A 13,065-nucleotide genomic window follows, 5' to 3' on the forward strand; every position below is an offset into this window, starting at 1 on the left:
AAATCTCTCTGGTAATCAATTCTTCCCAAGCTCCTACCATTTAGGAAATTCTGTGAATTTCTATTTTTCCTACCAAAGTGGATAACTTCACAATTTTTTTCACATTATGTTCCAATTGCCACATTCTTGCCCACTGTCTCAGCCTGTCTAAGTTTCCTTGAAGCCTCTTTACATCCTCTTCACAATTCTCTAGTTTTGTGTCATCAGCAATGTTGGAAACAATACAGACAGTTCTTTACATCCAAGTTGTTGAATTGGATTGTGAACAACTCATGTTTAAGCACAGATTCTTGCAGTGTTCTACTGGTCACCGCCTGTTCAGCCTGAAAATGATCCATTTATTCCCATTCTCTGTTTTCTGTCAGTTAGCCAGTTCTTAATTCATGTCAATGTAATACCCTGAAATCCATCTGTCCTTATTTTGCTTACTAACCTCCTGTGTGAGACCTTGTCAAAAAACCTTCTAAAACATCCAAATGTACCGCATCCACTGTTAATAATTTCCTCAAAAACAGATGTAATAGCTTAGTTAAACACAATTTTTCTTCATAAATCCATATTGACTTCTCAATGTTAACATTATCACATCTTTTATGTTACTAAAGAAAGACACATTTCCTTGGAGCTTTTTGTTTGCACTCATCAGGACACTTCACAAGAATACCAATGTAAAGGAAGAACAACATGTATACTGTATAAGAGGAGAGTGCTGATTGACTGGCAAGTGCACTGCCTGGTACAGGTATTAACATGGTGAATTCACCAGTTATGATGACTGACATTTAATTGCCACATTGAGATTGGCCTCACCAATAATCTTGTAAATAGGGCCCCAGGCTATTTCTTCACTATGTAAGTTTAGTGCCGAAATGGTGCCATCCTGTGGATCTCTTATTTCTCACTCCACATAAAATAAACCTGATGACCAGGCTTAAAGTGAACACTCTTGATCCTCAAAACTACGCAGTCTACCTTAGATGACCATGTAAGTGTAAAGTATCTCTTGAACAACAGTGAAGTTAGCTGTTTCACCTTGCTACTATGCCGCTTACTCAGCACTAACAGGATACTATTATTAAGCAAAAACTATAGTTTGCCTATGATACAAATGGGTAATGTGGTATATGAATGTCAATGCTGGCATGATGCTGAGTATCTAGGCAATACCATCCAAAATCTGGCGGATTGTATCAAACAGTTCATGGCAAAGTACTGGCTGTACCCATCCAGCCAGCAGTTGCAAAATTCACAACATGGTGTTCAATATTAGATACGTTTCTGCAGTTGGGTGATGTTTCCTACACAATCCTCAAATTGCAAATTATTAATCTGACAACCAATTTAAGATTGTCAGTTGAGTTTTGAGTGAGGCATACTGGACGCTACATATATGAATATTGTGTCTGTTTAAATTTAACAAAACAGCCATTCACTGGCTCATTTCACAGGGCAACCTGCCTGATTTTAAATGTCAACAAATCTTGGTGGTTCGCTGTCAGTTATCTTGACTGGTGTATTCTCCACAGCAATGCCTTTACCAGTTAGACCACTTGGCAACCAATCAGCACTCTCCTCTGGATTCTGTGTTGTTGGAGATGATCATTGCCTAACATTGTGTGGTGTGCATGTTATCAGTCTAAGTGTGAATGTTGCTGCATTTGGACAAAGACTGGTTCAGTATTGAGGAGTTATGACTGGTGCTGAACATTGTACAGGCATCAGGGAACATCCCCACTTCTGACATTTTGATGGAGGGAAGGTCATTAATTAGGCAGCTTAAGATAGTTGTGCCTATGACACTACCCTGAGGACCTTCAGCAATGATATCCTGTGGGTTAAGATGATTGACCTCCAAAAGCGCACAACCATTTTTTGCCCCCGGGCAAACTTCAACCAATAAAGAGGAATCCCCCTGATTTTCATTGACTTCAATTTTGATAAAACTACATATACTCAGCCAAATGCTGCCTTGATGTCAATGACAATCGCTTGTATTTTTATCTCTGCAGTTCAGATTTTGTAATCCACATTTCGGCCAATGCTGTATTGTTGTCTGAAGGTGAGTCAGCAGCATCCAAACTGAGTGTAAGTGAGCTGGTTACTGTTGACTGAATGCTGCTGAATAGAACTGTCGATGATTTAGAGTGATGAATACTGCCATAAATAAATGACAAGAAAGCAGACCCAGAGCTGATGCGTCATTCCAACAGAATTCCCTGATATTTCCTCTGGAAGACATTATAATCCTGCTGGGGAATGTTAATGACCTGTTGTCCAAAGTCAGCAAAACAGGAGCCCAATGCTGCTCATAAAACCAAAAACATTTGCAGTTCCCGCCCAAAGCACTAGTACATGTTAAAATAAATTCCTGTTAATCACTGTGTCCCTGTTTGGTTGTACAGCTGAGCATATGTACAACGGCAGCTAATGGCAGTTAAATTAATTGCTTAATGATTAGAAGAGTGTTACAGTACTGAAAGTATGGAGAGGAAAATATCAAAGCTGCTTAGCCTGAAAGCTATTATCGTAACTGCAGGTGGCACTGCCTTCACGACGTGAGCTGAATTCGGGATTGGTCCTTATCGATCATACTTTCAAATCTAACTGCCCTACAAGTCTGGGGAGAAATGGTTGAAGATAACAATTGGATTAGTGATGAAGAGTTAATACTATACGTGGAGCAAATTTCACATTGAGCACTTTCTTTAAAGGAAGTGCCATTAAAGGGTTTCAGTTGCAATTTTCTTTGACAATTTAGTTGGTGCTCTTAGCAGCATTTTGGAGTGCATTCAACACATATGTACGAAATAACTTAATATTTTCTGATCACAAAATGATGAAGGATGAGGGAGATCTTTTGATTCATTGTCAATTGTCCATCCAGTGAAATGACAATCCCATCCCCACTCCAATTGTTTCTTAAGGCAATCCTGGGTTTTTGCCTTAATCTGGAAGATCTGGATGTAAGTTTGCTCAATGAGTTGGATGGATTGGTTTCAGATGTTTCATCACCATACTAGGTAACATCACCAGTGAGCCTTCAGATGAAGCACTGATGGTATAGCCTGCTTTTTATTTATGTGTTTAGGGTTTCTTGGGTTGGTGATGTCATTTCCTGTGGTGATATCATTTGCTGTTCTTTTTCTCAGAGGGTGGTAAATGGGATCCAAATCAATGTGTTTGTTGATAGAGTTCTGGTTGGAAAGCTATGCTTCTAGGAATTCTCATGTGTGTCTCTGTTTGGCTGTTTGGATCTGGAAGTTTTCTCTACACAATGTTCTCTCTTTATGTGAAAATTCATTTCCTGATTCAAGTTCTATAAGAAGTTTTGCTCTTCGAAGTTTGTTCCCCCATTCTGCAGTTCAATGTAATATTCTAAGCTTATTTGTCAAAGTCCCCAAGCCATTTTCCATATTTTAGAATAGCGCCTCTTGAAGTTATCTTCCCAGGCTGAAAATTTCAACTTCTTTCATGGTTTCCCCATAACTTAGACCACTGCCATTGAAATTAGTATTGAAGGTGTGGACATTAAAGCACTAACCTCATTGAGAAGAATGTTATGGACCATTTCAAACCCCCTTCAAATACATCAAGGAGATAGCCTAAGTTTTTCTTATTTAAAGGCAAGCGTAAGGTACTGTGTTCCAGATATAATTTGATTTGTTACACTATTTAGCTTTAAGCAAAACATGCTTTATTCATCTCTGCAGCTAAAATACAAATAAAACAAAGAAGAATTTGTCTAACTTTAACTCTGTTGGAAAACTTAACAGAATAATAGATTATTTAATGATTAAACAGCAAATGTTCCGATATACTGACATCCTATAAACACAGCCTTGGCAAAGGAAAATTCAGTAAAATAAATTATCTCACATGCAATGTTTTTCCAGTCCAGGAGGAAAGATCATCAAAAGATAATTCTGGCAGAGAAAGAGAGAGAACTCAGGTGTTTTGCTGGAAAAGGTAGAAATGTATTGCAACTTCAAAACCCCAACAACTACTGAAAGCTAAACTAAAACCCTGGTTCTGTGGGAACCTGATTCCACCCATTCAGGCTGCTTCTATTGTCCCAACTTAAAAAGAAACCAAGGCCTCACAAGCTGTTTATTTTATTGGCTTGGAACAGACCATTCAACACCCCAGCCTTAGCCTTCATAAAAATACCAGGGAAAAATATCCCTCTTAAAGCAATAGTATCATCACAAGAAATAGAAAGTTGTGAATTATTTGAAAAGGCTCTGATGCTAACATTTCTGCCCCATAGTCAGCAGCTCGTTGATTCAAGTTCTCTTCTAGAAGGTGAGCACAAAATTCTAGGCTGAAACTCCACTGCAGTGCTGAGAGGTGTTCCAATGATAAGATGTTAAACAAATGTTAATAAAAATGTTTGCCTATCTTGCTCACTTTTGTTACTCTATGCTTCTGGTTATACTGTATACCTCATTAACTGCTTTCTCAACCTATCTTGCTCCAATAGACATGGCCTGAGAAGTCGTGAGTAGGTAAGGAACATTGCACAGTCATTGGTCAATATCCCACTTCTGACCTCCCAATGGTTGGGAGGTCATTGATGAAGCAGCTGAATATGGTTGGGCTCAGGATACTACCCTAAGGAGCTCCTGTAGAGATGTCCTGGAGCTAAGAATAGAGGCCTGGAAATGGCACAACCATTTTCCTTATTGTTAGGTCTGACTCTGAGAGCTGTGAGCTTTTCCTGTGTATATTGAATCCAGTCTTGGTGGGGCTTCTTGATGGTACCTTTGGTCAGATGCTGCCTTGATGTCAAGGTCAGTCACATTTACCTCACCTCACTGACAGAGATTGGGAGCAATAGGGCTGTGAAGCGATTTGAATTCAAGAAAGAGTTGGATAGAGCTCTTAAGGATAGTGGAATCAAGGGTTATGGGGATAAGGCAGGAGCAGGATACTGATTGAGGATGATCAGCCATGATCATAATGAATGGTGGTGCTGGCTCAAAGGGCAGAATGGCCTACTCCTGCATGTATTGTCTATTGTCTATAAAACCGAGATGTGATGTTTAAAGTTGAGGAGTTGTTAAACTGGGTAAGGTCCTTTAGTGCTTATTATTTATCCCATAACCTGAACTCCTCAGACATTCACACTTATTCTGTTGCATGTGGTTCTTTTTTATGCAGTGTGTGTGAAACAGAGAATCATCCCCAGGGAATATAAACAAAGCTTCTTCTTTAGTAATTACAGGCCTAAGGGAGACAGGGTGGTGTTGTGGGTATGGGCCAACAGTACAAAACACTGCAAGGTTTGGCATAGACTGGCATTTCATTGCTGGTTCATTCAAATTTAGAATTATTGGATTGGGAAATAGGCTTGCATGTTTAATGTTGGCATTAAAATGGATTGTTCATGTCTGAGGGGCCTGGATTGTTCTTCTGAAGTAAACAATGAAAAGTGGCCGTGTTCTTCCTTCTTGCCATCACCTTGACAAAAAACAGAACATATGAGTTAGGAGCTGGAATCAGCCCCTCCATCCTATTTTGTCATTTAATAAGGTTATGACTGATCTGATTATTCCACCTTCCTGCATACCCCAATAACCTTTCACCCTTACGCAAATTAAGAACATGCTTGCTTCTGCCTTAAAAAATTTAAAGATTCTGCTGCTACCTTCAGTTCGACGAAGAAAACTCCATAAATTCTCAGCACTTAGTAAGAAAAGAATTAACCTTATCTCTCATTGGGTGGGCCACTTCTGGAATATTGTTTGCAATTCACTTTTGTTACTCTATGCTTCTGGTTATACTGTATACCTTATTAACTGCTTTCTCAACCTATCTTGCTCCAATAGACATGGACTGTTTTAGTATCTGAGAGGTGAGTAGGTACGGAACATTGCACAATCATCCGAAGGATGTTGTGAAACTTGAAAGGGTTCCGCAAAGATTTACAAGGATTTTGCCAGGTGGAGGGTTTGAGCTATAGGAAGGGGCTGAACAGGCTGGAGCTGTTTTCCCTGGAGTGTCGGAGGCTGAAGGGTGACATTATAGAGGTTTATAAAATCATGAGGGGCATGGGTAGGCTAAGTAGACAAAGTCTTTTCCCTGGGGTGAGGGAGTCCAGAACTAGAGGGCATAGGTTTAGGGTGAGAGGGGAAAGATATAAAAGGCAACCTTTTCAAGCAGAGGGTGGTACGTGTATGGAATGAGCTGCCAGAGGAAGTGGTGGAGGCTGGTACAATTACAATGTTTAAAAGGCATCAGGGTGGGTACATGAATAGGAAGGGTTTGGAGGGATATCGGCCAAATGCTGGCTAATGGGACTAGATTAATTTAGGATATCAGGTTTACATGTACAATTTGGATCAAAGGGTGTGTTTACGTGCTGTACATCTCTATGACTCTATTTCGTTAATGGGCATCCGTGTATTTTCAAACAGTGACCCCTGGTTCTAGATTCTCCCTCTCCACAGTCAGCCTGCCAAGAGCCCTCAGGATCTTAGATGTTTCAATCAAGTCACCTCTTATTCTTCTAGATTCTAACAGGTACAAGCCTAACCTGTCCAATCTTTCCACATAAGAGAACACACTAATTCCAGGCATTAGTCTCAGAAACTCTCTCTGAAGAGTTTCCAAAGCAGTTACATCTTTCTTAAAGTAAAGTAACCAATGCTCCAATGCTGTACTGTACTCCAGATGCAGTCTCATCAGTCCCCTGTATAACTGAAGCAGAACCTCACTATTTTTGTATTCAGTTCCCTTTGCAATAACTATTATTATTCATCACTTGCTGTGCTGGCATACTAGCCTTTTGCAATGCATGCGCAGGGATTCCGAGATCCCATTGCATTTCAGAGCTCTGCAATCTCTCACCATTTAGATAATATGCTTCTTTTAATCCTCGTAATGAAATGGAGAACTTCACATCTTCCCAAATTATACTCTATTTGCCAGATTTTTTCACTGTTGGTCAACATATCTGTTCACACCCTTCACAGGTTTTGTCTACCAACTTCGTAAAATAACAGAGAAGTAATCAGAAGAAATAAAAGAATGAACAGTGCCTTTGTAAGTATTCATCTTTATTTGTGTTAGGCAAATTGTGAAGCACAATGTGATGGGTTTAACACAGAGCCGGTACGCTTTGCCAAGTATGTGGAGAAATGTAATATTATCCCAGGGGTCAGTGACGCTATCTATCACGGAACATTGCGCATTGTGTCACTATCCCAAAACTCCCCTAAGCTTTGATGGGTTTCTCCCTTAGTAACAGTTGCTATTTTCTGCTGTAAGTTATGGATATGTGGAGTTTATTTGTCAGTATTATACGTGGTTCGTTGCAGCTGTTAATGAATATAGATCCCAATGGTTTGATGCCTTTGGATAAGTCATTCAAGAAATATTTACACAGACACTGACCTTCATCAAAGCCATAGAGACAAGTTTGGGTGGGTCCTTAGGGCTTGCTTTTGTGTTCAGGCAACAGTTTTGGAAAAGCTGATGGCTTTCTTTCAGCACAGAAATCCATATCTTTTCCCACCAGGTCTAGGGTTGGCTTTGAAACCCTTATTGCTATAAATCACTTGCTGAGAAATGTGTCAAGTACTTCATTTTTCTTCAAAGACACCAGAAAATAACCACAGCCTTTTTCATCCCAACCAAGGGTTGCTAATCCTCCCAGAATGTTCTGGAGTCTCCAGGAATTAAGTAGTAATCCCCAATAGAAAAGAAAGGTTTCTATCAAATAGCATCTCTTTATAAACGAAAGGAAAGTGAGCAAGTGTTACACTTTATTATTCCTGGGAACTTGTGAAGCACATAGTCTCCCATCGTTTTCTCCACAGCAATGCCTCAGTCAATCAGAGTCAAACCGCCAACTACCCAGGACCCTTTGCTTTTGTCATACAAATTGTGACAATTGTTTGAAATTTGTCATTTTTGTTTTTGTCCTGATCAGTGCAAGATCAAAAGCTTCACCGACATGGCCCAACATTTTCACCAAAATTCAACCTTTCGTGTCCTTCCAAGTCCTCTATAGCCAAGGAAGTACTCTTACAGTGTAGTCACTATTCTAATGTAGGAAACATGGCAGCGAATTTGTGCACAGTAATCTCCCACAGACAGCAATGTCGTAATGACCAGATAATCTGCTTACTTGTGACGTTGATTGATGGATAATACGCACCAGACTATCTTCCCTGCTCTTTGTCAAAATAGTGTCAAGGGACCAGTAACATTCACATTAGAAGTGGAGGATGGGCCTTGGTTTAACATCTCCCCTGAATGATGGCACATCTCACTCTGCAGCATTCCCTCAGTACTGCACTCGAGTGTCAACCTAAACTGTTGTGTTCAGGTATCCACCACCACCTGACTTGGAGCCAAGATGTATGAGTGACAGCCAGAGACAAAAACCAGGAACAAAACAACTCTATTTGGAAATGAACCACTGAATGCACTGGAACTCCTTTGTAAAGTACACAAGTTGGATCAATATGCATCATTCATGACCTTTATTGTTTCTTTCTCCCTTACAGGACGTCACCGCTGTGGGCAAACCCAGGAGAAAATTCATTGAAATATTACAATAATTGGTGATTTGTTCTCTTAGTTTCCTTTACACTTCTGTTGATTAATTAAAGGGAAAAATGTGGGGACTGTTTCAGCAAGAGTTAAACTTTATCCAATTACATAAGAATGGCTTGAAATTTTTCAAATGGCGTGGGAGACCCATGTAGTGTAACGAAGCAACTGTCAGTGACCAACAGCAGAAATGGTGGGGTGGTTGACATCAGAGGGTCATACGTTGTAACATCCTGGAATCCATTCACCCAGAGCTAATGAACTTGTAAGAAAAAGGAGCAGAAAGTGAACATGCAGTGCTTTGAATCTTCCCACTATTCAATATGATGTGGCTGATCTTCAAACACATCTCCACATTCCCACCCACTCTCCATATCCCTTGATTCCCTGAGGGGCCAAAGCATTCAATGACGAAGCATCCACTGGCCTGTAGGACAGAGAATTCCAAAGATTCATAAGCTACTGAGTTGAAGAAAGCTTTCCGCATCTCTGCCCTAGATTGTTGACCCCTTATCCTGAGACCGTGCTCCTGTGTTCTAGAATCCCTAGTCAGGGAAAACACCTCATTTGTTATGGTCAGCTTGGCTTTCTCCCTTAAAAGAGAAAGTGAGGTCTGCAGATGCTGGAGATCAAAGTTGAAACTTTATTGCTGGAACAGCACAGCAGGTCAGGCAGCATCCAGGGAACAGGAGATTCGACGTTTCGGGCACAGGCCCTTCTTTAGGAAATGAAGAAGGGCCTGTGCCCGAAACATCGAATCTCCTGTTCCCTGGATGCTGCCTGACCTGCTGTGCTGTTCCAGCAATAAAGTTTCAACTTTCACCCTTAAAGCCAGAAATTGTCATGTGGTCATTTAACATTTGTCCCTAAAGCCTTCCTTCCCCATGTTGAAATTGTTGTTACATATCCAGCTTCAGCACATTGGTAGCAATCTCAACAACAAATTCTGGAAAGCTTCTATGGGCGCTGACTTCATCACGAACTCAATAATTCAGTCTGTTAGCTCCCATTCTGAAAAATCACATGATGAGCCCTTTACTCTGTAACTGTGGATGAAGTGGTCTATGGATTGGATAGGCTTCTGTCTAACTGGCATGAATTCTAGCTGATGACTATACAAGTTTAATCTGACTCTAACTGATCTTCTAATGTGGTCCAGATCATTTGGGAATATTTTTAGCTTCTTCGCTATTAACAATGATGCATTAATTTTCTAAGCTAATTTTAAAGCTTGATTTTTCTACATTAGACACATCTGAACCTAGAAACCATTGCTCTGAATGCTTAAACATTTTAAATTTTATTAGGAGATCTGCTGTGTCCCAATTTAAACTAGGGAATTTTGCAAACATGCCTTTGACTTTCCCTCGTTTACTATCGACCTAGCAAACAAGCTGTTCACTTGACTTTCTCAAGTGAGTTAAAGTGGCCTATCAATGGGGATATGTCTGATTAACAGTGATCAATGTTTTCAACATTCCCTATTGTAGCAATGAACTTAAGGTCAAGGGTTATCTTATGCACTTCCACATGATTTAGCACTGTTGACCAAGTATTTCACCTCTAGGTTAACTTGCTTGCTAATTGTTCAAACATCATAGGTCTCATTGGCCTGATACTTTCCACTATTGTTCACCATGGTCTTTCTTAGATTAGATTACTTACAGTGTGGAAACAGGCCCTTCGGCCCAACAAGTCCACACTGCCCCGCCGAAGCGCAACCCACATCTACCCCTTACCTAACACTATGGGCAATTTAGCATGGCCAATTCACCTGACCTGCACATCTTTGGACTGTGGGAGGAAACCGGAGCACCCGGAGGAAACCCACGCAAACACGGGGAGAATGTGCAAACTCCACAGTCAGTTGCCTGAGGCGGGAATATAATGATAGTAGCCTAACAATCAATCCCTCATCAGCGATTGATTAACTCCGTGGGCTAGTTTATTTAAAACAGTAAGACACATTACAATTATTATAGCAGAAATTACAGTAAATCAACTGACTCTTACCTGTGCAACTGGGAAATGCACAGCAGACACGCTTCCAGAAAGCCTCACAACATAATATATCCACACAACATGTAGTCCTTAAAGGTGTATTCTCTTAAAGGCAGGGTACATCCACAGCAGTGTTAGGGCTTGCGTGAGGCATAAAGGAATTAACCTGACAGCACAGCTGTTTATTTGACGTCTTGTATCCTCAGTATTAGTGAATATTGTAGATCACTCTAAGTTTTCAGTGCTTGGAAATGTTTTCCTCTAATTTGTGTTGTCACCAGGTGCTTTGTCCTTTTGTGAGGAGGAGAGGGAGAGCGAGCGTTCCCCAGCTCAGTACTTAGTGACGTCAACCTTGAAAAGAGTTGCACGAATGAAGGCCTGACAGAGATGAAGCGAACGGTACAAAAAAAAAGATAAATCTAGAGTATTTCTTCAAATTAAAAATGCAGAGTGGGAGAAAGCAGCTCAAATTTATAAGTGAGAGGCAAAGTTTGGCCAGGTAACAGTAAAGTGTTCTTCCCAAACAGAATGGTGAATGGTGACAGTGGGTGTCCAGACTGGTCAGTGTCCTGAGGAGTCCTGTTTCTATTTGTCAAGAAAATCTATGAAGTAAGTGAATGCTGGTGGTAGATGATTGATCCTGTCGCCGGTTGTTAGGGGATTGTCATTTTCATTGAGCAGGTCCTTAACTCAGGCATCATGCACATTAACCTCAACAACAATGTCTGGCAGAGCAAGTTCGAAGAGCAGACTAACCTACTCCTGCTATTCTATCCAGGTAGCTCTTTCAACATTGTAAAACATGCCACGGTGCGTCACAGAAGCACCAGCAAACAAAATTTGACACCGGACAAGACAAGAAGATATTAGGGCAGATGACTGAAAGCTTGGGTAAAGTAGTTGTTTTTCAGGCGAGCTTTAAAGGAGAAATGAGAAAGGTTCAGAGGTACGGGGAGGGAATCCTGGGATTTGGAGCTCATGTGGGCAGCTGAAGCATAGCTGTACAAGTAAAACCAGAGGTCAGCATGTGAGGAGTGCGGGGATCTGATGGTTGTTGGACAGGAGGAGATTACAGAGTTAGTGAGTCGTAAGGCTATAGAGGGATTTGAAAAAACGAATTTGAATTTTCAACATTCAGGCGTTGCTTAACTGGGAGCCAATGTAGATTGGTGAGCACAGGGATGATGTGCATGTTGATAAAGAGAGTTTCAAACCTGTGTTCAACAGTAGGAATTGGAATAATAGACAATACAAAAGAAAATAAACCAATCAAACAGAGCAGAACACAATTGAGCAAGTGAAATACACCCAGTGCAGAAATACACATTAAGGATCTTCTGGTTGGCAATATGCATACTGCTTATTTTTAAGACTGTGTTGTTGAGTCTCTGCCCAATGTGCCATTGCTGATTGTACTTATGGTGCGAACACTGAAGGTTATGTCTTATTGTACTGATAGCACACCCTAATTGTGTCCCTGCTTGCAGTTATTAAATTGCTCTCCTATGTATTTGACCACATTAAGTATCCTAATTACTCTGACAATATGTTAGCAATATCTTACAGTCACAAAATTTCTCCAGCATGGAATATTTTACAAACTGTTGACATGAGATATTAAACAATCTGCATTTGGAAACTTAGCTTCCCTATAAATTTATAATGAAGTGAAATCAATATTTTGGTTTAATTTAGAGTAATCTCTCTCCTTAGTCTCATTCCTCCTTTCTCGTTCCTTATTTTCTTTCTTAATCTCTATCTCTACAGGCATTTTTATCTTATGCTATTTTCTCATTTTCTGTACGCTGTTCACCATCTCCAGCAGGGAGATAATTCAGTCCAGTGTAAAGCAAAGACGAGTACAGCCATTAATAAGGAAGGCTATCCTTAAAAGGTGTGCAATAAAGACTGATTTCTGGGAAGAGGTCATCCTTTGCAGAGAGACTGAATTGCATGGGACCTATGTTTACTAATGGTCTCCATTCTTCGCTTGAGTTTGGGAGAAATGGTTTTCTTTTTGAAACTAAGTGTGAAAGTTAACCAGAAAGCCAGAGCTGCTTCCAGAGACCAGGTAAAAATTGGCACCACACTTTAGTGAGGTCTTCCTTATAGTTCTGCTGACTAGGTGAGAAAGGATGTTCTTTTCCCTATGGAAAACACAAAGGCCATTTGGATCAACAAAGACAGCCTGGACAGAGACCTGGACTGTGGAAGTCAGTGTGTGGGTCAAGAAAACGTGTCTCCCAGTTTCACTGAATGATCTGCTGTGCCCTGCCAGTGACATGCTACTACTCAATGATTCATGCCCTTGTGAGTGTGAGTTAGCATTATAAGGCTGCTACTATACAGGATTGTCACATAGGAAGTGGAATGCCAGGCATTTTCATCAGAGGCCTCATGTGCAATCAATGTCTCTCATTTCATTGGAGTCATAATATGGAGCACTATTTGCTCCACAGTGCTGCTGCCTCTCACACATCTGCCAGTATTCAGCCTTCAAACTTA

The sequence above is a fragment of the Chiloscyllium plagiosum genome, unplaced genomic scaffold (assembly GCF_037043375.1).
Source record: "Chiloscyllium plagiosum isolate Xiang-an unplaced genomic scaffold, Cpla_swu_hap1 HiC_scaffold_7, whole genome shotgun sequence".
Classification (NCBI taxonomy): domain Eukaryota; kingdom Metazoa; phylum Chordata; class Chondrichthyes; order Orectolobiformes; family Hemiscylliidae; genus Chiloscyllium; species Chiloscyllium plagiosum.